The following is a 23,946-nucleotide window of genomic DNA, read 5'->3' as shown; positions in this document are numbered from 1 at the left end:
ACATACTGACGCTCGGTCAGGGACCTGATTGCATCACTAAATCAACGCACCCCGTTTAGCAGTGCTTTTCAATGTTCAGGGCGGTCCATGTCACGCGACTCATGATGCGGACCCTGTAGACTCATTGAAACACACATTGAAAACTAATCGAAAAATAAATTGTAAAACAAGGCAGGCTTGCCATCAGAAGCGGCCTTGAGCCCCGCGAGAAACGCCCGGAGCGAGGCGTTTGCCGAGTTTGTCCATGAGGTATAGCTGTTAGTCTGGCTCCAACATTACAGTGGAGTGTCAATGACCACGCACAGTGAACTGTGTTTCGCCTCCAGAGCTGCATGATTGCATTTCTGAAAAAGCCACAGCATGCCTCCCAGATAGATCCATAGAAATGCCTGTGTGTGTGTGTGTGTGTGTGTGTGTGTGTGTGTGTGTGTGTGTGTGTGTGTGTGTGTGTGTGTGTGTGTGTCTGTGTCTGTGTCTGTGTGTGTGTGTGTGTGTGTGTGTGTGTGTGGATTTTACTGTGCGCACAGTAAAAGCCTCTGTTTCATTTAACTCAGAAAGTGTACAAATGTAACCAAGTGGACCCTTATAGGATCCTTAAGGGGTCATTTGGTTACATTTGTACACTTGATAAGTAAACTCCTGTCATGTCAAACTTTTGCTGTTTGGTGACATTTGTTACAAGAAGTCGCTGTAGTACTATTTGGGAATGAGAGTATGTTGAAATGAACACCACAGTATGGATTACTGTACGCTCAACATGTCTCTCTCACTCTGTATGTTAAAGTTTGCAAAGGCACACACATCCAAGCGATAAATTCCCAGGTGCATAAGATCATGCTCTCATGGATAATTGAATGCAGTGGTTCTCCCAAACATTTTAATTTAAAGGACCCCCATAACTCTGAGAGTTACAGACTTGTAAGGGTCCCTTTGGAACCCTTTCCAGGAACCACTGATTTAATGTATGTACTGTAATGTATGTAGCTCTTCCTCAGACCAGCTAGAATCTAGCTAGATGCTCGAAACTTCACCTTGGTGGTAAATACATGAAATTATTCATGTGAGAATGATCCCAGTGTACAGACTCTATTTTTCTATTCACTCTCTCCATGTACCTACAGTATTGTATAGTACACACTCAGGTACACACACATATAGAGTATGTTAATATTACTCTATATGTTAATTAATACGATATCTGCTTGTTCTGCTGTAGTTGGAGGTGGTCTCCCTACTCTTCCATTGATACATTTAGACCCTGATCTGATGTTGGGTATAGTACTGCACTTGAAGCTCGCAAGTGCCTGGCCAAGTGGGGATTGCCTCTTGGATGAGTGGTAGAAGTCTGATCTCTCATGCAGGGGACCTTGGTTTGAATCCCTGGTATAACATAAACGTTACGGATCGCAGCTCTAACTCTAATCCTAAACCTCTATGTCCTTCTAGTTCTAACCCTAAAACAGGCCTCTTGAATAGTGAGGAGTGGACCAGCAAAGTGTTCTCTCTTCCTGTAATTTTCCTCATCATGAATCTTTGACTCATGGTTTGGTTACGCACGCACGCACGCACGCACGCACGCACGCACGCACGCACGCACGCACGCACGCACGCAAGCACACACGCATGCACGCACGCACGCACACACGCGCACACGCACACAAACACACACACACACACACACACACACACACAGAGCGTTTCTCTTCCCTTTCGTGTTCTAGTAAAGAGCCTATTCAAGGGAAACGGCGATGATTCGGCTGTTCAATCAAGCAGCTGTCCTAGATAACCAGCAGACCTGTAGCACCAGCCAAACCAGGGGAGCCTGCATTCAGTCGTCTGGCAAAATATTTATCACAAAAGAGACTTATTCCACTGATTCTCGTTCTCCCTGTAATAGTTAGGGAATTTTAGCAATATGTGTGGACCATCTGTGAAAAAATTTACTACCAATAGCTTTCTTCACCAATGTGTTCTTATAGGTGTCTAGCATCACCTCTCAATTAATGCAAACCCAAATCCTCGTGGAAAATCCTGGAGAGCCAATCAAAGTTAAGGAGCCCAGAGGGCTTGGGTGAAAGATATTAAAAAAAATAAAAGTCTAAAATGAACTTGTGAGGTGTCTAACTAGGGGTTTTCAGGGGTGCTGAATCCATTCCAACCATTATTTTTGAGTAAAAATGTCTCCCTGGCCATCTAATATTGGTATATTGGTTATTGTTAGTGTATAATCAGTGTATAATCAATGGTAGGGGATTGGGGTGTTGTTGAATTGATTCTATTCTGAAAAATAAAATAAGAAAATATTGCTAAACACTTGATAAGAGTGTACACCTACTGTGCACATGCTCAGTGGGATACACTGTCTGCATGTGGGGAAGGAGCGGGAGTGTTGCATCCTGGCAAATATGTCTGGACGATTTTAAGGTACGGTAGTTTATCTACTTTTTGGCATTTATTTTCCTCTGCTGGCAAAGCTTTTGATTACTGTGAATTTAGATGTCAATTTTCTCTACCCTATTGCTTACATTGAACAACCATTAGTTAAACAATCATGACACTTGTCTTTTAGTAGACAGCATGGAAGAGGATTCTGTAGCTTGTCGCTTAAGGTGCTTCATCTGTGGTGGTCCTGAGACTGAGATTCAAAAGTCACCCAAAAAGGCTATGCACATTTTTTGTCTTATTCTGAGTGTGTGGATGATGCAGCATTAATCAGAAGACTTCATGAGGACTGGAAAAACTGAGATGACCCCAAACTAAGATACCATTTGGAATGCAAAACCGAGCTATACAGTCGTGCAAGAAGTACAGTATATCCACTGGATATCGTACGTTTTTTTTTCATTGTGATGAAAGTTGCCACTTGCAGATTTCAATCCTATTCTATGTTGTGAGTGACATCATACTTTAATAAAAACTTTAAACATAATCTATTCTTTAGAGCAAGATGAGCAAGTCCAACGGCCAGACAGGAAGAAAAGACGCAGGGCATTGTCTGGGTCAAGTAGTTCAAGTGCTAGCTGGCACACTTGATCTACCATAATACTTGCATCCTTTGCAATGAAGGTATCAATGTTGGCACATTGAAAAGAAACCCTGGTAAGTCTTTTGTATGTAAGATTCAAATGAATTTTGATAATTGTTTTTCTTGCTCCTCATTGTAGGCTTCCACTCAAAGTCAAATAATTTAATCATGCACATACTGTATGTGGCTACCTTTTATCCAGACAGAGCTTGGCAGTTGTATCGTGCACCTGATAATGTCTACCAGGACCGACTGAAAAGGAGTTTGATGCAGAGAGCAAAGCGACGAGGTGATGACTGGGGACTTCAAGTCGCTGGTCGCCTGGTGGCAGAAGAGGCAGTATATCATATTCGATGCAGAAGAGACTTTGAGAACCCTGTTACAAAGTCTGAGGTAACATTATATGGATACACAATACAGCTGTACAATACAACTCACATTTCTTATCCTGAGGGAAGAAATATACATTTTAATAGTGAAACTTTTGACTTCAAAATAATGTATTCTGCAAGATTGATATGGGTCCAGGAATGAGGGGGACTAACAAAGGATAAGAAATGTGAGTTGTATTGTACAGCTGTATTGTGTATCCATATAATGTTACGTCAGACTTTGTAACAGGGTTCTCAAAGTCTCTTCTGCATCAAATATGATATACTGCCTCTTCTGCCACCAGGCGACCAGCGACTTCAAGTCCCCAGTCATCACCTTGTCGCTTTGCTCTCTGCATCAAACTCCTTTTCAGTCGGTCCTGGTAGACATTATCAGGTGCACGATACAACTGCCAAGCTCTGTCTGGATAAAAGGTAGCCACATACAATATGTGCATGATTAAATTATTTGACTTTGAGTGGAAGCCTACAATGAGGAGCAAGAAAAACAATTATCAAAATTCATTTGAATCTTACATACAAAAGACTTACCAGGGTTTCTTTTCAATGTGCCAACACTGATACCTTCATTGCAAAGGATGCAAGTATTATGGTAGATCAAGTGTGCCAGCTAGCACTTGAACTACTTGACCCAGACAATGCCCTACGTCTTTTCTTCCTGTCTGGCCGTTGGACTTGCTCATCTTGCGCTAAAGAATAGATTATGTTTAAAGTTTTTTATTAAATTATGATGTCACTCACAACATAGAATAGAATTGAAATCTGCAAGTGGGAACTTTCATCAAAATGAAAAAAAAAACGTACGATATCCAGTGGATATACTGTACTTCTTGCACGACTGTATAGCTCGGTTTTGCATTCCAAATGGTATCTTAGTTTGGGGTCATCTCAGTTTTTCCAGTCCTCATGAAGTCTTCTGATTAATGCTGCATCATCCACACTCTCAGAATAAGAAAAAAAATGTGCATAGCCTTTTTGGGTGACTTTTGAATCTCAGTCTCAGGACCACCACAGATGAAGCACCTTAAGCCACAAGCTACAGAATCCTCTTCCATGTTGTCTACTAAAAGACAAGTGTCATGATTGTTTAACTAATGGTTGTTCAATGTAAGCAATAGGCTAGAGAAAATTGACATCTAAATTCACAGTAATCAAAAACTTTGCCAGCAGAGGAAAATAAATGCCAAAAAGTAGATAAACTACCGTACCTTAAAATCGTCCAGACATATTTGCCAGGATGCAACACTCCCGCTCCTTTCCCACATTCAGACAGTGTATCCCACTGAGCATGTGCACAGTAGGTGTACACTCTTATCAAGTGTTTAGCAATATTTTCTTATTTTATTTTTCAGAATAGAATGAATTCAACAACACCCCAATCCCCTACCATTGATTATACACTGATTATACACGAACAATAACCAATATACCAATATTAGATGGCCAGGGAGACATTTTTACTCAAAAATAATGGTTGGAATGGATTCAGCACCCCTGAAAACCCCTAGTTAGACACCTCACAAGTTCATTTTAGACTTTTATTTTTTTTAATATCTTTCACCCAAGCCCTCTGGGCTCCTTAACTTTGATTGGCTCTCCAGGATTTTCCACGAGGATTTGGGTTTGCATTAATTGAGAGGTGATGCTAGACACCTATAAGAACACATTGGTGAAGAAAGCTATTGGTAGTAAATTTTTTCACAGATGGTCCACACATATTGCTAAAATTCCCTAACTATAAGTACATGTTTGCCATTCTCTGCCGCAGCACTGGTCTGTCGTATGCTTTTCACATGAACATAAGCCCTCAGGCTTATAATAATATGACAAAATCACCCTGAATGCATATGGCAATGATCACTCAGTTTATTACCGTATGTAAATTACAGCGTCGGTGCCCCAGGAGACCTTTTTTATTGAATAACGCCAGTATGGTTAATTGATCTGGGGAGCGATCCTCGCAGCGTAAACAAATAGATTGAGAGCTACAAAGGGAGAATGTGAAAATATCAGTGGGAAAATCTACATCTTAAGAATCCATGTGACGTTCCTCACGGGCCTGCTTCTGCTTTTGTTTATAAAATGATGTGGTCTCCTGATGAGCAGTAGTCTCGGAAATATCCCAATCTCAGTCAGGTTCTGTTCTGCTAGCGATTTGGGGGATGAGAGGAGATGATGGGTGGGTTTTTACCAGTGATGGAAGTAACTAAGTACATTTACTCAAGTACTGTACTTAAGTACAATTTTGAGGTATTTATTTTTACTTTACTGGAGTATTTCCAATTTTCAGTACTTTTACTTCTACTCCACTACATCTCAGAGGCAGATATTATACTCTTCCTCCACTAGAATGTTTTGAAAACTTTAGTTACTAGTTACTTTGTAGATTTGGATTATTATTACAAAATACATTAACCACTTCAGCCCTGTATACATTTTGGCCATTTGAAAATAGACGATCTACAAGCTCACAATGCGTCGCGGTGCAACGCATTGCTATTTCCAAAATATTCTTTATACATTTGAAAATATGTGAAATGTGACATTCTGCACAATGAGTACTTTATACTTTTGGTACATTTTGATACCAATGCTTTTGTACTTTTACGCAAGTACATTTTGAATTCCGCACTTTTGCTTGTAACAGAGTATTTCTACATTGCAGTATTGATACTTTTACTTGAGTAAAAAATATTGAGCACTTTTCCCACCACTGCGATTTGGGGATGAGAGGAGATGATCTTTATGACCCTTGGCTCAAACGTGTGAAGTCTATAAGTTCTCTGTAAGGAGGGAGGATTGCTTGGCACCTGACACTTAATATACTGTATAGTCACAGAAGATTTATGGCTGGGTTGGCGAGTGCCAAATTTGTCCCGGATCACTGGCTATAGTTACTGCATTGGCAGTGAGATTATTGCTTTGCACCATAAAAGAAAAAGTCCTGCATTTTCAAACAATTCTGCCTCATTTCCATGGTATTAATTTAATTGTCTCTCAAGCAAAGCAACCTGCCCTGCCCAGAGCCTTTGTATTGATCACGCTGCTGTTTAATTTGTTGATTGATTAATTGATTCCCTTTTTTAAGGGGGGGGATTGTTAAGGATGGAGGTAAATTGGCTGTGAGGATTTATGGACTCATGTACTTATTCATGTAAGATTAATGTGTTTTGGAGTCCATTTGCATTTTAAATGGAAACATTACCATTGCTTTGCCAATGGTGAGACAGCGACGGTTTATGGTTCACCATAAATGCAGGCACGTTAAAGACGTGGCTATATTGTAGAGTTTATGGTGCTGTGGTACGCACCCACAACCGTCTGTCAATCCACCGTTCTGCCCGATATCAATTCTATGCACAAGGGCGGCAGCGGCTCAGGACGTAGCACAGCCGCTTGGGAATTAGATGGTGATAAAGTTATTAGCATAGCGCGGCATGTGGTTAGTTGTACATCGTCTCTTCTGGCTGCCTCCCTGTCTCTCTCATACACATGCATTGTCTACAGTATCTTCCTCCATCTTTCTCTGAGATTTCTGTCATTCCCATGTTTCTGTAATCTACATCGGTGTATTACGCATTTATTGTTAATTCCTCGTGTGGGATATGTTTGTATGACCAGTGCAGTGAATCAAAGGTTGTGATTTGAACTATTAATTGTCAGGTTTTCAATGGCTCACTTCGCTGTGCGAGTCCTTTTGGTGAGAGAGGACGTTGGGCAGTTTACAGTAGGCTTGTCTCTAAATGGACATCTTTGATCTTTATAAACATCACCAATAAGAATACCACTAATACTAAGACATTCACAGAAAAACATTTATTTTGACATGCATAGATAATCAACTACAATGCAACTTGGACAATAGTTGTCTGTCTGTACAGACAGACAGACAGACAGACAGACAGACAGACAGACATAAACCTTTATTGATCCCTGTGGGGAAACTCAGGTGTCAGCATGGAACCAAAATGTGCATATTTGTCACCTGTTCCATCTAGATGTTTGGGAGCTCATGAATAGAGAGTTTAATCTGTGCAGATGGGAGAGTCGTGGCCAAATATCTACCTCATATGTCATATTCATAAACATACAGGTTGATGAAGGACCTCTTCATAAATCACAGCTTTATTCAGCTGGCTTGCACAGTCAAAATGTGAAAATGGAACTGTGAAGCCCAGCTTCCTGCTTTCATTATGGGAATGCGGCGTTTCCTGCCTATTGAAATGTGACATGCTTATAATGACTATGTTTCCTTTTGTGTGCGTGCATGCATGTGTGGATGTGTGTGTGTGTGTACAGTATATACTGTATGCAGGCCAGTCTTTTTAGTTGACGAGTGCATGTGCATGTGCATGTGCATGTGCATGTGCATGTGCATGTGCATGTGCATGTGCATGTGCATGTGCATGTGCATGTGCATGTGTGCATATCTATGTGTGTGTATACAGTTACAGTAGGGTATGCATGTCTTATAATGGACTTTTAGGGATGTGTGTGTGTGTGTGTGTGTGTGTGTGTGTGTGTGTGTGTGTGTGTGTGTGTGTGTGTGTGTGTGTGTGTGTGTGTGTGTGTGTGTGTGTGTGTGTGTGTGTGTGTGTGTGTGTGTGTGTGTGTTGTTCAGAGGCGTTCCACTTTTAATTCACGCATATATATATACGGTACATGATCTACTAATTAAGTCCAAAACCTTTAGGCACATTATTGGATAACAGTCCATCGTAGAGTGCAATTGTCACGAGTTGTGCGTCACAGTACAGACTGAGTGCACCGTTTCTACTCCGGTAGAACAATTCGATAATACAAACTGATATCCACAACTGCTGCATTAAAATATGTTTTTAATCTGCAGTGAAATTACAGTCATTACTAACATTGTGCCTGTGTACAGCTCAATGGGTACAGCATGGCACTAACATCCCCCAATAAAAGTTTGTTCCATCTCTGCCTCAAACAATGCACTGCTATAATGATAGTCCTTTGTTATTATAGACGGGGTGCAAATACAGTACCGGATTTATACTTGGTTGCGCTCCGTGTCGCCGCTGAAAATAGCTGATCTACAAGCTCGCGACCCATAGCGCTGTGACACTGGCGCCCGAACTCAAGTATAAATCACCCTTAACCCTTTAAGATCGGGGAAAGTATCTGTGTCATTTTAGATTTATATGGCTATTCAAAAATAGCAGATATACAAGCTCTTGCTATGAGCTTGTAGATCTGCTTTTTTTTTTTTTTCGTGATCATTTGTGCAAATCTTTGAATATATAATGTTTTTAAAGTGAACATTTGTAACTGTTCTACAAATGTCTTCTAAATCTGTTTTTTTCTTTTAAATCTACAGCCCAGTCTACATCTGTATGTTGCTATATATCAGTGGTTCTCAAACTGTTTCATGTCGAGGACCACCCAAAATTATATGTATTTGGCCGCGGACCCCCATCTCAAAATATTTTGTTCCAGGGACCCCAGGCAGAAGCAAAAAAAATATATCATAAAAAATATATATAATCAAAGATTTGCACAAACTTTCCACGACTTAAAAAAAAAAATAGCAGATCTACAAGCTCATAAATGAGCTTGTAGCTTGTAGATCATGAGTGTGTCTCTGTGTGAGCTTGTGTGCGTTGTGTGTGCAGTATTTGTATGAGCATGTGTACATAATGCATTGTATACGTGGGCATGTTTGTGCGTTCTCAGCAGAAGCGTTTCGGTGCTGGTTCTTTGAACGGTAAATGAGCCCCTCAGGGCAGTGCAGTGCTAGCCCTACATGATGGGGCATAATTTACTTCTTCTTACGACCAGTGGTCTAAAGTAACTAAGTACATTTACTCAAGTACTGTACTTGAGTACAATTCTGCGGTATTTCTTTACTTTACTGAAGTATTTCCAATTTTCAGTACTACTACCTCTACTCCACTACATTGCAAAGGCAAATATTGCACTTTTACTCCAATTATTAAAACTTTAGTTACTTCGTAGATTTGGATTATTATTACAAAACATACATTAACCACTTCAGCCCAATATGCATTTTGGCTGTATATATATATACATTCTACAAGCTCACAACGCGTCGCAATGCGACGCGTTGTGAGCTTGTAGATCAAAAATTTTAATTCCGGACTTTTACTTGTAACAGAGTATTTCTACATTGCAGTATTGATACTTTTACTTAAGTAAAAACTTTTTTTTTTTAAATCCACTGTGGTGGAAGGACTAGGTTATCACTTTAAGCAAAACAAGCACGTTGTATCAGACAATCACAGGGCGTCTGAGCTTAAGTACTTCCCCTGAAACAAAACAATGTCGCCTACAGCAGTGGTCCGGGGACCCGACCCCAGGGGTCCTTGAGGGGGTTCCAGGGGGTCCCTATCTGAATGATTGATAGTTAGGAACCAAATGGACCGTTAATAGTAACTCTGAGAGCCTTACGGGTCCATTTGGTTCCATTTGTACACTCTAAGAGTTATGGGGGCCGTGGCCTAATGGCTACCAAACCATCCTTGAAATTAAAATGCTTGAGAATCACTGGGCCTACAGGGCTGGGCCTGGAAACACTAGAATCTGGACAGTAACTAGTATTCCCTATAACCTGGCTGCTGTTAAACTGGTAAAATGGCCTAGAATAGAAGGAAGCAGGTACGTCTTCATAGTGTTATATCGTTTTATTGGCCACGTCGCTGCTGAAATTGAATGAACTAAATCGACCCCTTCCTCGCGGCACTGTTGCTGGCTCGCCTTCAATGTAGAAAGGTCTCTGCCGCTGAGTCTTGCTGTCAATGTATTATTTACCTCTGCTCCAGTAGTCTGTTGCTCTTTCTTCAGGCACGTTGTCAGATCTCCTGTCTTCTCCTCTCATTTACTGTAACCAGTGAGCTCACCAGAGGCTGAGTGAGTCACAGAGCCGAGGGACACTGAACTCTGAGCTCGCTGAGCTGACTTGATGGAGGTTCTGTAATTAAGAATTAATTATCCGACAACCTACAGTAGGTCCAAATAAATAAAGGTTTAACCATGTTTTTTTTTTTTTTTTTTTTAATAGACTAATCTTGTGTGTGGATGGAACTATATAATCAATGAATGTTTTCCTTTGTGGTGAGTCCTGAAGGGGATTTCTTTCTTTGTTGAAGGAAAGAATGAAGTGAAGCATTGGAGGATAGATTAGAAGAGAGAGATGGCAATAGAATTGTCTTGTCACTGCAGCATGGTCCCCTAAGGGCCGCCGGGCATCCGACGCTTTGAGAACCATCAACACACACACATGCATTCACGCATGCACACACAAATGCACGCACGCATGCACACGTGCACGCACACACGCACACACACGCACGCACACACGCACGCACGCACGCACGCACGCACGCACGCACACACACACACACACACACACACACATACATAACATCATCCTCTAAGCTCTGCAACCTTTCCCTTCTATGCATTTGATTAGATGCAAAAGTAAAATTGTTATGATCTTATTTTATTGTGTCTACTTAGAACAATAATAGTAAATACTCATTTAATCTATGGTCAACAGGGTGTTAAAGACAGGGCATCAGATTATGCAATATGCTGAGATTAAACTACCTGCCATCAAAAACAATTAGGAGACCAGATACTCAAAACGGGAAAAGAGTACAATGCATATATTGGCAAAACACATCAGCGCATGCAGACTTCACACGGATGGGGCCTGTCTGGGTACTTTTAATTACTTCCATAATCAAGAAAAAGTCCTTAATCACTACTTGCATATTTTAAAGACCTTTTTATTTCTACATAACAAAATGAGCAGCAAGGCAATATGTTACCAGTATATACAATTAAAATGAAATTCAGTCAAATTCAGTCATGTCCACATAGAAAATAGGGGAAATAAATCTGAATGAAGAAAAACTAGGACGCGCGCGTGCGTGCGTGTGTGCGTACGTGATTGATTGATTGATTGATTGATTGAATACTTTATTGATGATTTTTAACCCATTAAGACCTAAGGCAGATTCTACAAATACCTTCTAAATCTGTGAGCGCTGTGACCTTGTAGATCTGCTATTTTTTAATAGGAAAAATATATACAAATCCATTATACATTCAACACTCAAACGACTGGACAAAACAATAGTGCAACGAAAACAACCACACAACAATATAGAAAATCTAAATATACAGATTAAATGAAGTTAAATTACTCAGATGGTGCTTGTGTGTGTCTTCTTCAGGGGTCCAAACTGCCAGTTTGAGGTTATTACTCTCCGATTAGGAATGTGTTAGTTTGCATCAGATGTTGTGTGACATTATCAGGGGTCAGTATCTTTTTGAAGATGTGCCTTTATTCCCCTCTTTTTTTCTCCATAGCAACAGTTTAATTACTGTATGACACTACATCAACATATATTTCCAACAGATTTTGGTTGTCCATAGGTACATGAATAGCAACAACATTTTTGATGAACATTTTCTTTGCCATCAGGGCATTGTAATGATCATTTTAGACTTTTAGAGCAATATTCCCACTATATCTCCCAGAATCCCACCCAGCACTATTCATCAGCTTTGCATACTTTTCTTGAGATGAAGTAAGCAATTTAAGGGGCCATTTAGCCTACTAAAAAAAATGTAACAGATTCCTAGCATTTGGTGTGTTCGTTGGCCGTGTTCCCTTTGCTGAGCTCTGTTATCTGGGGTTGTATAGTTCAGCACTTTGAGTCGCTTCAGAGTGGTCAATGGTCAAAAGGACTGCGGGAGGGGGGGTAGAGAATGTCCTTCATGTCTGAGAAGATTTGCTCTCGGAGGTATGTTGACCTGAAGACGGACGATAACAAAAGCCAATGCAACTTTCCTGAGTCAGCAAACATTTCTCTGGTTCAGATGTCCAGCAGCTTGAAGATGCTGGTTCAGTGATTTCCCACTGCGGTGGTTTTCAAACTCTACTGCAAACATAGTGTAGTCACCCCCAGAGTACTGAACCTTTCAGGAGTCCTTCAAAGCTGGCAAGACATTTAGACCTGAGGACGATTCTGCGAATGCCTTCTAAATGGGTAGTTCTCACACTTTTTCGTCATTTTAAGATCTGAATGTGAGCCTTTTGCACGTATAGGTTTCTTTGGTGTATTATGCAGTGTAGTTTCATGGTGAGGCAACTGAAAAATATTTCCCTTCCCTATAAGAAATGCTCAGTAGACAATTTGGCTATGTTGTCACCTTTTGTTGTGTCAGTCATTGGCTTTAATCCCTTAATGTCGGCCATACCAGCCCTGAAGGGATAGCCATTTTGTCTTCTCTTACAGTTGACTCACAATTTTTTTTTGCCAGGACTGCCAAACGCGGTAGGCCTATGCCACTTACATTCACACTCTTGTCAAGTGCAACATTAAATACAGTGGCATCTCTCAACCCAGCTGTTTGCTGTGAACTGATATTGCCATTTCTTTCTTTGTGTCACTGAACCGTTCTGGCTGACATGGGAATATCATTCTTGAGATGATACTTATTTGGAAAGCCGTCAAACAAAATCGTTCAAGGCAGCTGTGTTTTTATTTACAGAATGAAAATGTCTATACGCGTGCGTGCGTTTGTGTGTGCGTGCGTTTGTGTGTGCGTGCGTTTGTGTGTGCGTGCGTTTGTGCGTGCGTGCATGCGTGTTCCAAGTCTTTTTCTACAGCTGAATTTTTTTCTCCTCCTTCCTCTGTTCCCCTCAACAAACCAACAGAGCGTAGAAAATACAGTTTTTATGTGGCGCTGGGTGGTAAAGTCCCGCAGGGAACCAGCCCAGATGGTGTGTGTGTGTGTGTGTGTGTGTGTGTGTGTTACAGTCTGTAGGAGGCGATACAGGGACAGGTGGACCCCCAAGCCCCATTTCCAAATTTATCTTAACTTTTCTCTCTTTAACAATTTATTGTCTGACCCAATATAGCCTTAAATAAAAACAGTTGCCCTCCCCCAAGACCTTTCTGGCATGTGGCTTTTAATTGTTAATTGCTGTGTGTGTGTGTGTGTGTGTGTGTGTGTGTGTGTGTGTGTGTGTGTGTGTGTGTGTGTGTGTGTGTGTGTGTGTGTGTGTGTGTGTGTGTGTGTGTGTGTGTGTGTGTGTGTGTGTGTGTGTGTGTACATAAAATGTGTGGTTTATTGTGACATCAGTGTCTCCAGTGACCAAACTCTGTCCCAGGGTTCAAGTCAATTCCCATCCCAGCAGCCCCCAGTCAGTCACATCCCAGCATGCTCCACAGCACCCTGAGGCCCTCTGTCCTCAGAGAGAGGTGAGAAAAATGAGCATGTGTGTGTGTGTGTGTGTGTGTGTGTGTGTGTGTGAGCGAGCGAGCGTGTGAGCGTGTGCACGCTCACATGTGCGTGCGTGTGTGTGTGTGTATTGCGTTCATGCGCGTGTGTGTGTGTGTGTGTGTGTGTGTGTGTGTGTGTGTGTGTGTGTGTGTGTGTGTGTGTGTGTGTGTGTGTGTGTGTGTGTGTGTGTGTGTGTGTGTGTGAGAGAGAGAGAACGAGGGATAGTGAGAGAGGGGGGAAAAAGATAATGCATGTACTGTCTGTGTGTGTGTGCGTGTGCGTGTGGGTGTGTGTGATTTGTGGGAACAAGAATAGGGAGAGAGAAAAGTGCCACAGGGAAAGACAGAAGACGAGGGGTGGGAAGATAAAAGTTTTGAGAAAACAACAGAGGACATTAAAAAATAATGAAAGGGGAAAAAACAGAGAGAAAATGCTAGTGGCAAACCGAGAGAGACTGAAATGAGAGAGAGAGAGAGAGAGAGAGAGAGAGGGAGAATTCGATTTTTAACTATCGTTTTAGTTAGTGCATCAAAGTAAGTAAAAGTATCAATACTGCAATGTAGAAATATTCTGTTACTAGCAACAGAATAAAACGGAATAAAAAATGTACTTGAGTAAAAGTACAAAAGTATAGTATTGAAATGTACTTAAAATACCAAAAGTAGAAAGTACATAATGCAAAATGTCCCATTTCACATGTTTTCAGATGTGTAAAAAATACAATCTTTTGAAAATAGCAGATTGCACAATGCATCGCGATGCAACGCATTGTGAGCTTGTAGATGGGCTATTTTCAAATGGCCAAAATGTATATAGGGCTGAAGTGGTTAATGTTTTGTAATAATAATAAAAATAAAAATCACACCCTGTGTGAAGGTAGCGGCGCCTTTGATACATTTTGTCATTGATATGTGTTTATAATGTGTTTATAGCCATGTGTCCCGTGAAGCTTGACCAATCACTTTGTTGACGGGTCTGACCAATCAGAACGTTGACGGGTCTGACCAATCAGAACGTTGACGGTGAACACGGACAAAGTCAGGTATAGAGCAGGATCCACGTTGACGGGTCTGACCAATCAGAACGTTGACGGGCCTGACCAATCAGAACGTTGACGGACCTGACCAATCAGAACCTTGGCGGGCCTGACCAATCAGAACGTTGACAGACCTGACCAATCAGAACGTTGACGGAAAAGCCAGGTATAGAGCGCCAGCGCCGCTAAAAATGGACAAAGTAAGTAACTAAAGTCTTCAAATAATTGCAGTGGAGTAAAAGTACAATATTTGCCTCTAGATGTAGTGGAGTAGAAGTAAAAGTGTAGAAAATTGGAAATACAGTAAAGTAAATACACCTCAGTCACAACTGTACTTAAGTACAGTACTTGAGTAAATGTACTGTACTTAGTTACTTTCCACCACTGCCCATGGCCAAAGTTCAATTGATGAGCTAAGATTCACCCTCTGCCTATACGACTGTAAGGAAAACTCCAGAATAAAAAACCTTGAAAAACATTTCCACCATCGATCTAAACAATCGATCCAAAAAGAGTGGTTGAAGTCACACAGTTTCTCTCATGGCAGAATGGACAGTGGTGGGAAACCTTCAAAACACTGTCAATGTCCCAATACAACATCTTAATCTTCGCAATAAATCCCTGGTCGAACCCAAAGGAAGTTACTGGTGTTCAGTGGTGTAAAGTACATGTACTCAAGTACTGTACTTAAGTACAATTTTGAGGTATGTTTTACTTTACTGGAGTATTTCCAATTTTCAGTACTTTTACTTCTACGTCCAATACATCTCAGAGGCAAATATTGTACTTTTACTCCACTACAATTATTTGAATTTGTTACTTTGCAATTAAATATTATAAAACATACCACTTTAGCCCTATTTTATACTTAGGCTATTTGAAAATAGACGATCTACAAGCTCACTACGCGTCGCATCTGCTACTTTCCAAAAAAATGTGGGGAAAAAAGTGGAAAATTTGACATATCTTTGAAACATTTTAACAACACAAACGGGGGTCCCTGGCTCAAAATGTTTTCAGATGGGGATACGTGAAAATACAGAAAATACAGAAAAACAAGCCCAAAGTCGCTTAAATAATAAGCAGACATGGCAACACTGTAGTCGATAGCAGAGAGAGGAGTCAGACAGGTCACCATCTTGTCTTTTGTATTATATTCTAAACCACGAGCCGAGGAGCTTTGCCCCGTCACTTCCTTCGGTCAGCTTGCCAGAGATTTGCAGAAGAGTTTATAATCGGTGCGGAGCAATGCCACAGGGTGCCAGTTCGTCCACCTCCTTGGGGTCATCCTTTTTTTGGCAGCAAGGTCACAGCTGCTCTCCTGCAGCTCATCAATAGTGACCCTCTGGCTAAACTCTCACTGAGTATACAGAGAGCAAGACTCCGCCCACCACCTGCCACAAACCCTTATAATGCTCCACTGGCAGCCCATCAATACCACAGGCCTGCCCACTCACCAGCCCCTGGAGCACCAAATCGAGTTCCTGTAGGCCCCTCATAGAAGGTCCGAGAGAGAGAGAGAGAGAGAGAGAGAGAGAGAGAGAGAGAGAGAGAGAGAGAGAGAGAGAGAGAGAGAGAGAGAGAGAGAGAGAGAGAGAGAGAGAGAGAGAGAGAGAGAGAGAGAGAGAGAGAGAGAGAGAGAGAGAGAGAGAGAGAGAGAGAGAGAGAGAGAGAGAGAGAGAGAGAGAGAGACGAGCCTTGAGCCTCGAATGCCTGTTAGAGTCAGAAACGATTACAAATGACATAAACAAACGGATATTGCGATGAGAATACAAAGGAGATGGAGAGAGGACAGAGACAGAGAGGCGAATATGAGACAGACTCTGTGTGTGTGTGTGTGTGTGCATGCGCGCCTGCGTGCACACGCCTAGCCTATGTGTGTGTATTATCTGAGGAAGCCGAGAAAGAGAAGGTGGTACTAATATCATGACTATTTGTTACTCTGTATCAGACTCACTGTGTTGAACCGTAAATCATCTGTAGATTACAGTTGCTTTACCAGCCTGGGAGGGGGGGGGAGGGGTGGTATCTCAACTTGATCAGCAGTGGACTCGTCAAATAATCATCCTCATGGCATTCAGAATTAGCTAGCTAGTATCCAATGTCTACACAAAGCTGCATTGATTTTCATACTCTGCCTCTTGACATTTAATTGTGTGTGTGTGTGTGTGTGTGTGTGTGTGTGTGTGTGTGTGTGTGTGTGTGTGTGTGTGTGTGTGTGTGTGTGTGTGTGTGTGTGTGTGTGTGTGTGTGCCCATCGTGGTCAGCTGGGTTGGACACTACTTCTCCTAAATATAAATAATTTCTTTACAAAGCGATGAGGAAAGACCCTCAGGTTTTTTATCTGACAATGCTGCAGGGCAAGCTAAGCCATCCAGTGTTTATACACAGAAAGAATGGACCGTTGACAACATACAGTACTACAGCATGTCTATACACACACCCACAAGACAAAACACGTCGATTCCGGCTGCTACAATGTTGAGGCACCAAAGAATCATGTGTATAATTTAAAGGAGTAGTTCACCCAAAAAATTACTTATTTTCTATGAATTACACACCCCATGATGAAGCCTTGTCTATCCCGTAGGACAGGGGTTCCCAAAGTTGGGGTCGCGACCCCACTTGGGGTCGCGGGAGACTGATGGTGGGGTCGCGAAATTATTTTGGGTAATTCATTTTTTATTTTATTTTTACTTTAAATTCAACAGAATGGATGAAATACAATCTAAAAATGATTACAAATGGTACATTTTAATACATTACAAATGCGCACCGAACGTGCAAGTTTATGTGCATAAATGACCTCCAGATTTAGGTGGGGTCGCGAGTCAATTTCGGCATTATTTTGGGGTCGCGGGCTGAAAAGTTTGGGAACCCATGCCGTAGGAGACTCAAAAGAGTCTCAGGAATTCGCCAAAAAACAAAAAGAATATCCTTGAATTCAAGGCTTCATGGCGTGTGTAATTGATAGAAAATAAGTAATTTTTTGGGTGAACTATACTCCTTTAACAATAAAACATCTTGAAGGCAAATCCATCCGGACACCCACCCATGTGCACACAGAGGCCCTCTATATCTCTGTGAAAACCAAGGATGTGCGCAACATCTTCTAGATTGCATTCAGAAGTCCTAAATTACTTTCTATAAGAGTGCAGCATTCCATCCTCATGTCGGACTTTTACGAGCTCCCGGTTGAACGCACACCAGCCCCGTGACCCACTGACCTCTATCAATGCCTGTCAAACGTGCGGTGGAGTAACTGTATACGCACACACTCTCGTTATGCATGTGCCTGGCGTAGATCCAGCTGTGTAGTCGATCAGCGTTGCCAGATTTTGCGAGAGAAGATAATAAGCAACCAGGTCTATGAAAACAAGCCCAAAAGAAGCGACTATAGGCTACATAACGAGCACTTTAAACCTACATACATCGGCTATTTGAAAATAGACGATCTACAAGCTCACAACGCGTTGCATCGTGAGGCGTTGCGAGCTTGTAGATCTGCTATTTTTTTTTAAATGGCCAAAAAAGTTAAACATTTCACATATCTTTGAAACGTTTTAACAGCACAAATCTGGTACGGGGGTCCCCCTGGCACAAAATGTTTTCAGACGGGGATACGTTGGACAATTGGTTTTAACAACATTTAGGAAACCAGCCCAAATAAGCATCTGTCTACACTTTAGAAACAAGCCCATAAACTAACAATATTTACAAGCCACTAAAAACAAGCCCAAAGTCGCTTATGATAAGCAGACATGGCAACACTGTAGTCGATAGCAGAGAGAGGAGAGTCACAGACGAGGCCACCATCTTGTCTTTGTATTGTATTCTAAACCACGAGCCGAGTAGCTTCACACTGATGTGTCAGTTACTGTGAGAGGGCTTTATCAAAAGTATACATCATGTTATGGATGAAAGGGCCCAGCGTAGCGTCTATTCAGAGAACTGTTGGGGAGAATATTTCTTCCCTTTCGGGAAGAAACCTTGTATTTCCATATTTGATCTTTTTACGTTTTTTCCATGAATTGATGTCCCATTTTATACTTCATCGGATGACAGTGTGTCACTGAAAAATGGCAAAAAAATTGTCGATCTACAAGGTAATAGATATAGATCTGCTTATTTAGTTTTTCGTCTATAATGACAATGCCCAAAACAAGAACACCAGGTTCAAAGTGGTTAAGTCTGTCTGTGGATTTTATTTTATTTTTCAAATTTAACCACTGAAAAGTACTATTAGCAATTGAGCTTGAGACTAAATAATAACTACATTGGATTCATTGGAAATACAGGTTATTTTTTCCATTTCCTGAAATGTAACAGTTTTGGACATACAAGGTTTCCAGACTTTCCACCCGACAGCAACGATATGAGACACAGGCAGAGGTGAAGGGAGAGAGAGAGAGAGAGAGAGAGAGAGTGACACACACACACACACACACACACACACACACACACACACACACACACACACACACACACACACACACACACACACACACACACAGACACACAGAGCTAGAGAGAGAGAGAAGGGGATAGAGTCAGCCAACTATAGTCAGAAATATGGATTGTGGAAGCAATAGATTCAGTGGGAGGAACAAACACAAGGGGGAAAAAGTGTACATGGTGGATTTTCTGTGACGGTGATATAAATGTCAGGACAATGGAATAGTACAAAAAGATTTTTTAGAGTAACCAATTATTACACCTTTTTTTCTCCCAGTTTCGTCAGACCAATTAAGCCTTCCCAGAAATATGTGTTGCCACAGACACACAGACGTCTAAGCCTCTTGCAGAGCCATGCCGTAAAAAAAAAGGCCTCCATGTCGGGCAGCTTATCGTTCTGATTGTTTATTCATCAACGATACAACCAAAGGTGGCAGTCGTATGGAAATCACGCTGTGAAACAAAGAGGAACCGTGGCCGAGAAAACGGAGAGAGAAAATAAGCATGCGGTGGGTTTTCTCTGAGGTGTCGTCGCACCGGCATAAAGCGATCAAATAAAACGCTGGCTCAAGTGCTCTCTCTAATAAACCCGGTCCATTCATAATTAACCCATTAAGACCGGGAACGCATCTGTGAAACCACTTTAACCATTATTTTATACTTTGGCTATTCAAAAATATCAGATCTACAAGCCCTCTGTGCCGCACTACTCCCTGGAACAACAGATTTTGAGATGGGAGTCCGTGGCCAAATACATACAATTTTGGGGGACCTTGACATGAAAAAAGTTTGAGAACCACTGATATATATAGCAACATAAGTTTAAAAAAACATTTGTAGAATCCCCATAAGCAAAAATTTGAGTTAAAAATGTTCGCTTACAAAAATATATTCAAAGATTTGGAAAACAAAATACGATTAAAAAAAATAAATGCAGATCTACAAGCTCTATCTACGAGCTTGTATATCTGCTATTTTTTAATCGCCAAATAAATCTAATAATGACACGGATGCGTTCCCGGTCTTAACGGATTAAACATGATGCGATATTACGGTAGGACTCCACGGCACACGCATAGTTTAGACAGCCATCTTGAATTATTCATCAGATGTTTTATTGTGCCAAACGAGATGCATTAACTCCTGTTGTTCAACATTCCTCCTGAGTGCCATTCTGTCAGCCCCACAGTTGCAGTGTGCATGCATGCATGTCTGTGTGTGCGCGTGCGTGCGTGCGTGCGTGCGTGCGTGCGTGCGTGCGTGCGTGCGTGCGTGCGTGCGTGCGTGCGTGCGTGCGTGCGTGCGTGCGTGCGTGCGTGCGTGCGTGCGTGCGTGTGTGTGTGTGTACGATTACACAAGAGTAAAATTCTTTGTTTTTTTTGTGTGGAATTTGTTTAAATATTACAGTAGGTATGTGAGGGATACTATGCGATTTTGTGTGCAGTAGCTTCCTTTATGTGCGTGCGTGCGTGCATGCAGTACACATGTGTAAGTGCTTCTGTATGTGGGCATGAACAAGGATGAGGTCAAGGTCCCCTTTCTCACATGTGGTAGCAGACTACAGATGAGCACAAAATGCTGACTCCATCATGGCACATTAGACAAGCCTATGTAGCTACCAGCTGTGTGTAGTGTGTGTGTGTGTGTGTGGGGGGGGGGGGGACAGGAAGCATAGTGGCAGACACTTGTAAAACGTGCTTTAATGTCCTGAGCCATAGCGCTAGGCATGGCCGTGTTAATAAACATGTGTGATAATGTATAGCCGCTCTCTCCTCCGCAGCCTCAGGCTCGCTCGCTATAGCCCTGATAGTGACACACAAAGTTTCCTTCACTTGCCAGCTGAGATGCTGGTGTACTGTCAGTGCCCCCCTGTGTAAATACACACATTGACGCACACACAAATAATTTACATAAAGGCTGTAGAGAACATACTATGACTGCTTTGATATTGATCCGCCACCTGCCAACTGCTACTGCTAATATACAACGTGAATTTGTGTATAACCATGAAATGAGCTTAAGATGTTTAACAACCTAAACATGAAATTGTGCCCAAGCGGAGGCCAGTCAGAACAGGACTCAATGGGAAGTAGAAAGTGCTTGTTTCTCCAGATCCATATAATGGCAGATTATATCTACAGATACAGCCAGTTCTTATCATTAGTCCACAGGTCATCATCATATATATATATACATATATATATATATATATATATATATATATATATATATATATATATATATAATATATAGCAAAATTATTCAAAGTTTTCCAAACAGTTTCAATAATTGACAAACCTTTTAAAAAATAACAGTTGTACACAGTGTTTGTGCCAAGTTTGGTGCTAATTGGAGTGTAACAGAGCTACTGATGTTTGGCACTTTATAGCATATATCATCACTTTTTGTATTTATTGAATAATCATGAGGGGCAAGTGCAATGCGTAATGTATGAGTGCAATAGAGAGGGTAATGATATAAGTGATGACTGAAAGCTTAACATGTACCATGTTGTGCTGTGCTGTGGCCAGTGTAATTGTCTTCATTTAGGACTTCTGAATGCAATCTAGAAGATGTTGCGCACATCCTTGGTTTTCACAGAGATATAGAGGGCCTCTGTGTGGACATGGGTGGGTGTCCGAATGGATGATTTGCCTTCAAGATGTTTTATTGTTAAAGGAGTATAGTTCACCCAAAAAAATACTTATTTTCTATCAATTACACATGCCATGAAGCCTTGAATTCAAGGATATTCTTTTTGTTTTTGTCGAATTCCTAAGACTCTTTTGAGTCTCCTACCGGATAGACAAGGCTTGTAATAATGAGAGCTGGACACCACCATGTCACCTGTGTGGAGAGCTTCCTGTGTTCACGTATTGTTTGTTTTGTCGGTTAACAATCAGGATAAATACACCTTTTTGGTTGCATCCTATCAAGGCCTCTGTAATAACTCCTGCCTCAAGTCGGGCATCTTCACATGGAGCAACGATGCACTTGCAGTGCCCAGGTCCATTGTGTGGACACACTTGTGTATTTTCAGGTGATCTAACCGACTGAAACTCTGGCCACACTGTTTACAATAGTATGGTTTTTCACCAGTGTGAATACGCTGGTGTCTGTTCAAAGTACCTGTATCATTGAAACTCTTGCCACAGGGTTTACAATAGAAAGGTTTTTCTCCTGTGTGGATACGCTGGTGTCTGTTCAAACTACCTACCTCATTGAAACTCTTGCCACAGGGTTTACAATAGGAAGGTTTTTCTCCTGTGTGGATACGCTGGTGTCTTTTCGAACTACCTACCTCATTGAAACTCTTACCACAGGGTTTACAATAGAAAGGTCTTTCTCCTGTGTGAATACGCTGGTGTGTGTTCAGGGTGCCTAACTGATTGAAACTCTTGCCACAGTGTTTACAATAGAAAGGACTTTCTCCTGTGTGGATACGCTGGTGTGTCTTCAGGTTACTTAACAGACTGAAACTCTTGTCACAGTGTTTACAATAGAAAGGTCTTTCTCCTGTGTGGATACGCTGGTGTGTCTTCAGGTTGCCTAACTGACTGAAACTCTTGTCACACTGTTTACAGATGTGAGTTTTCTTTCCTGCGTCAGTCAGACGATGTCTCTTTACTTCCGATTGTGTTAAAGTCTTGGTAGACTGTTGACTACTGTAAGGCCTTTCTTCTTCTGAGTTTCCTTGCTGCTGGCTCATTGTCGGGAAAGGTGGGTTCATCGTCAAAGCTGCTGCTATGCATGGGCTGTATGGTCCAAGAATGTAACTAACTAGAAGTTCGGGCCGCTATGCGGCCCGAACGTCTAGCGTGACGCGTCGTTCACTTTGCAGTGCCACCTTACAGGCACCTCACAGTGTGAGAGAGAGTTTTGTGCTCTCCTAAATCCATGGCAGGCTTTGAAAGTACCCACTGCTGTCGTGAGATTACGTCACACTGGCGTTGTGTCCATATTCGGGACGACCGTCTCATCATGATGTACGACCGTGATGTCATGCTGTCGTGAGATGACGTCACACTGCCACATACAACGTTCATACTGACAACCGACATGGCGCAGGATTCAATTGTATATATAGATGATGTGTCGATCCAGGATTGGTTAGAGGGCCGCTAATAGTTCCTCCTGTAGTCTCTCTCCATGTGTGTCATTCACACTGTGCAGACTGTTTTAAGCTGAGCTGATTCAAAGCTCACGTCATCATTATCTGTCAGAAATGACGTCAGCCATGCCCAAATATGAGTTCCATGTCATTTACTGAGATACAGTTTCAGCCCAGTCAAACCTCAATTATCTTCCAGTTTCCTTCACTTGCCAGCTGAGATGCTGGTGTACTGTCAGTGCCCCCTGTGTAAATACACACATTGACACACACACACAAAGAATTTACATAAAGGCTGTAGAGAACATACTATGACTGCTTTGATATGATCCGCCAGCTGCTACTGCTAGTATACAAAGTGAATTTGTGTATAACCGTGAAATGAGCTTACGATGTTTAACAACCTAAACATGAAATTGTGCCCAAGCGGATGCCAGTCACAACAGACTCAATGGGAAGTAGAAAGTTCTTGTTTCTCCGGATCCATATAATGGCAGATTATATCTACAGATACAGCCAGTTCTTATCATTAGTCCACAGGTCATCACTCATTAACATTCCTGGGGCCACTATCACTCCAGGGGCCATGACTTTGAGAAATGCTGCTATACTCTCTGCAGAGCCGTAATGAGGTGCTACAGATGGC

The 23,946-nt window shown here is 41.7% G+C and overlaps 1 protein-coding gene across 1 annotated transcript in view; it reads left to right on the top strand.

Annotated features, from left to right (window-relative positions):
• Positions 1-23,946, top strand: part of fndc5a (fibronectin type III domain containing 5a) — a gene marked incomplete at both ends in the record, with an annotated part of 78,558 nt that overhangs the window by 1,033 nt on the left and 53,579 nt on the right. The gene's annotated exons all lie outside the window — the stretch shown is intronic.

This window comes from Gymnoscopelus microlampas, assembly GCF_963454915.1.
Source record: "Gymnoscopelus microlampas genome assembly, chromosome: 20".
NCBI classification, from domain to species: Eukaryota; Metazoa; Chordata; class Actinopteri; order Myctophiformes; family Myctophidae; genus Gymnoscopelus; species Gymnoscopelus microlampas.
This window is presented reverse-complemented; position numbering and strand designations above follow the sequence as displayed.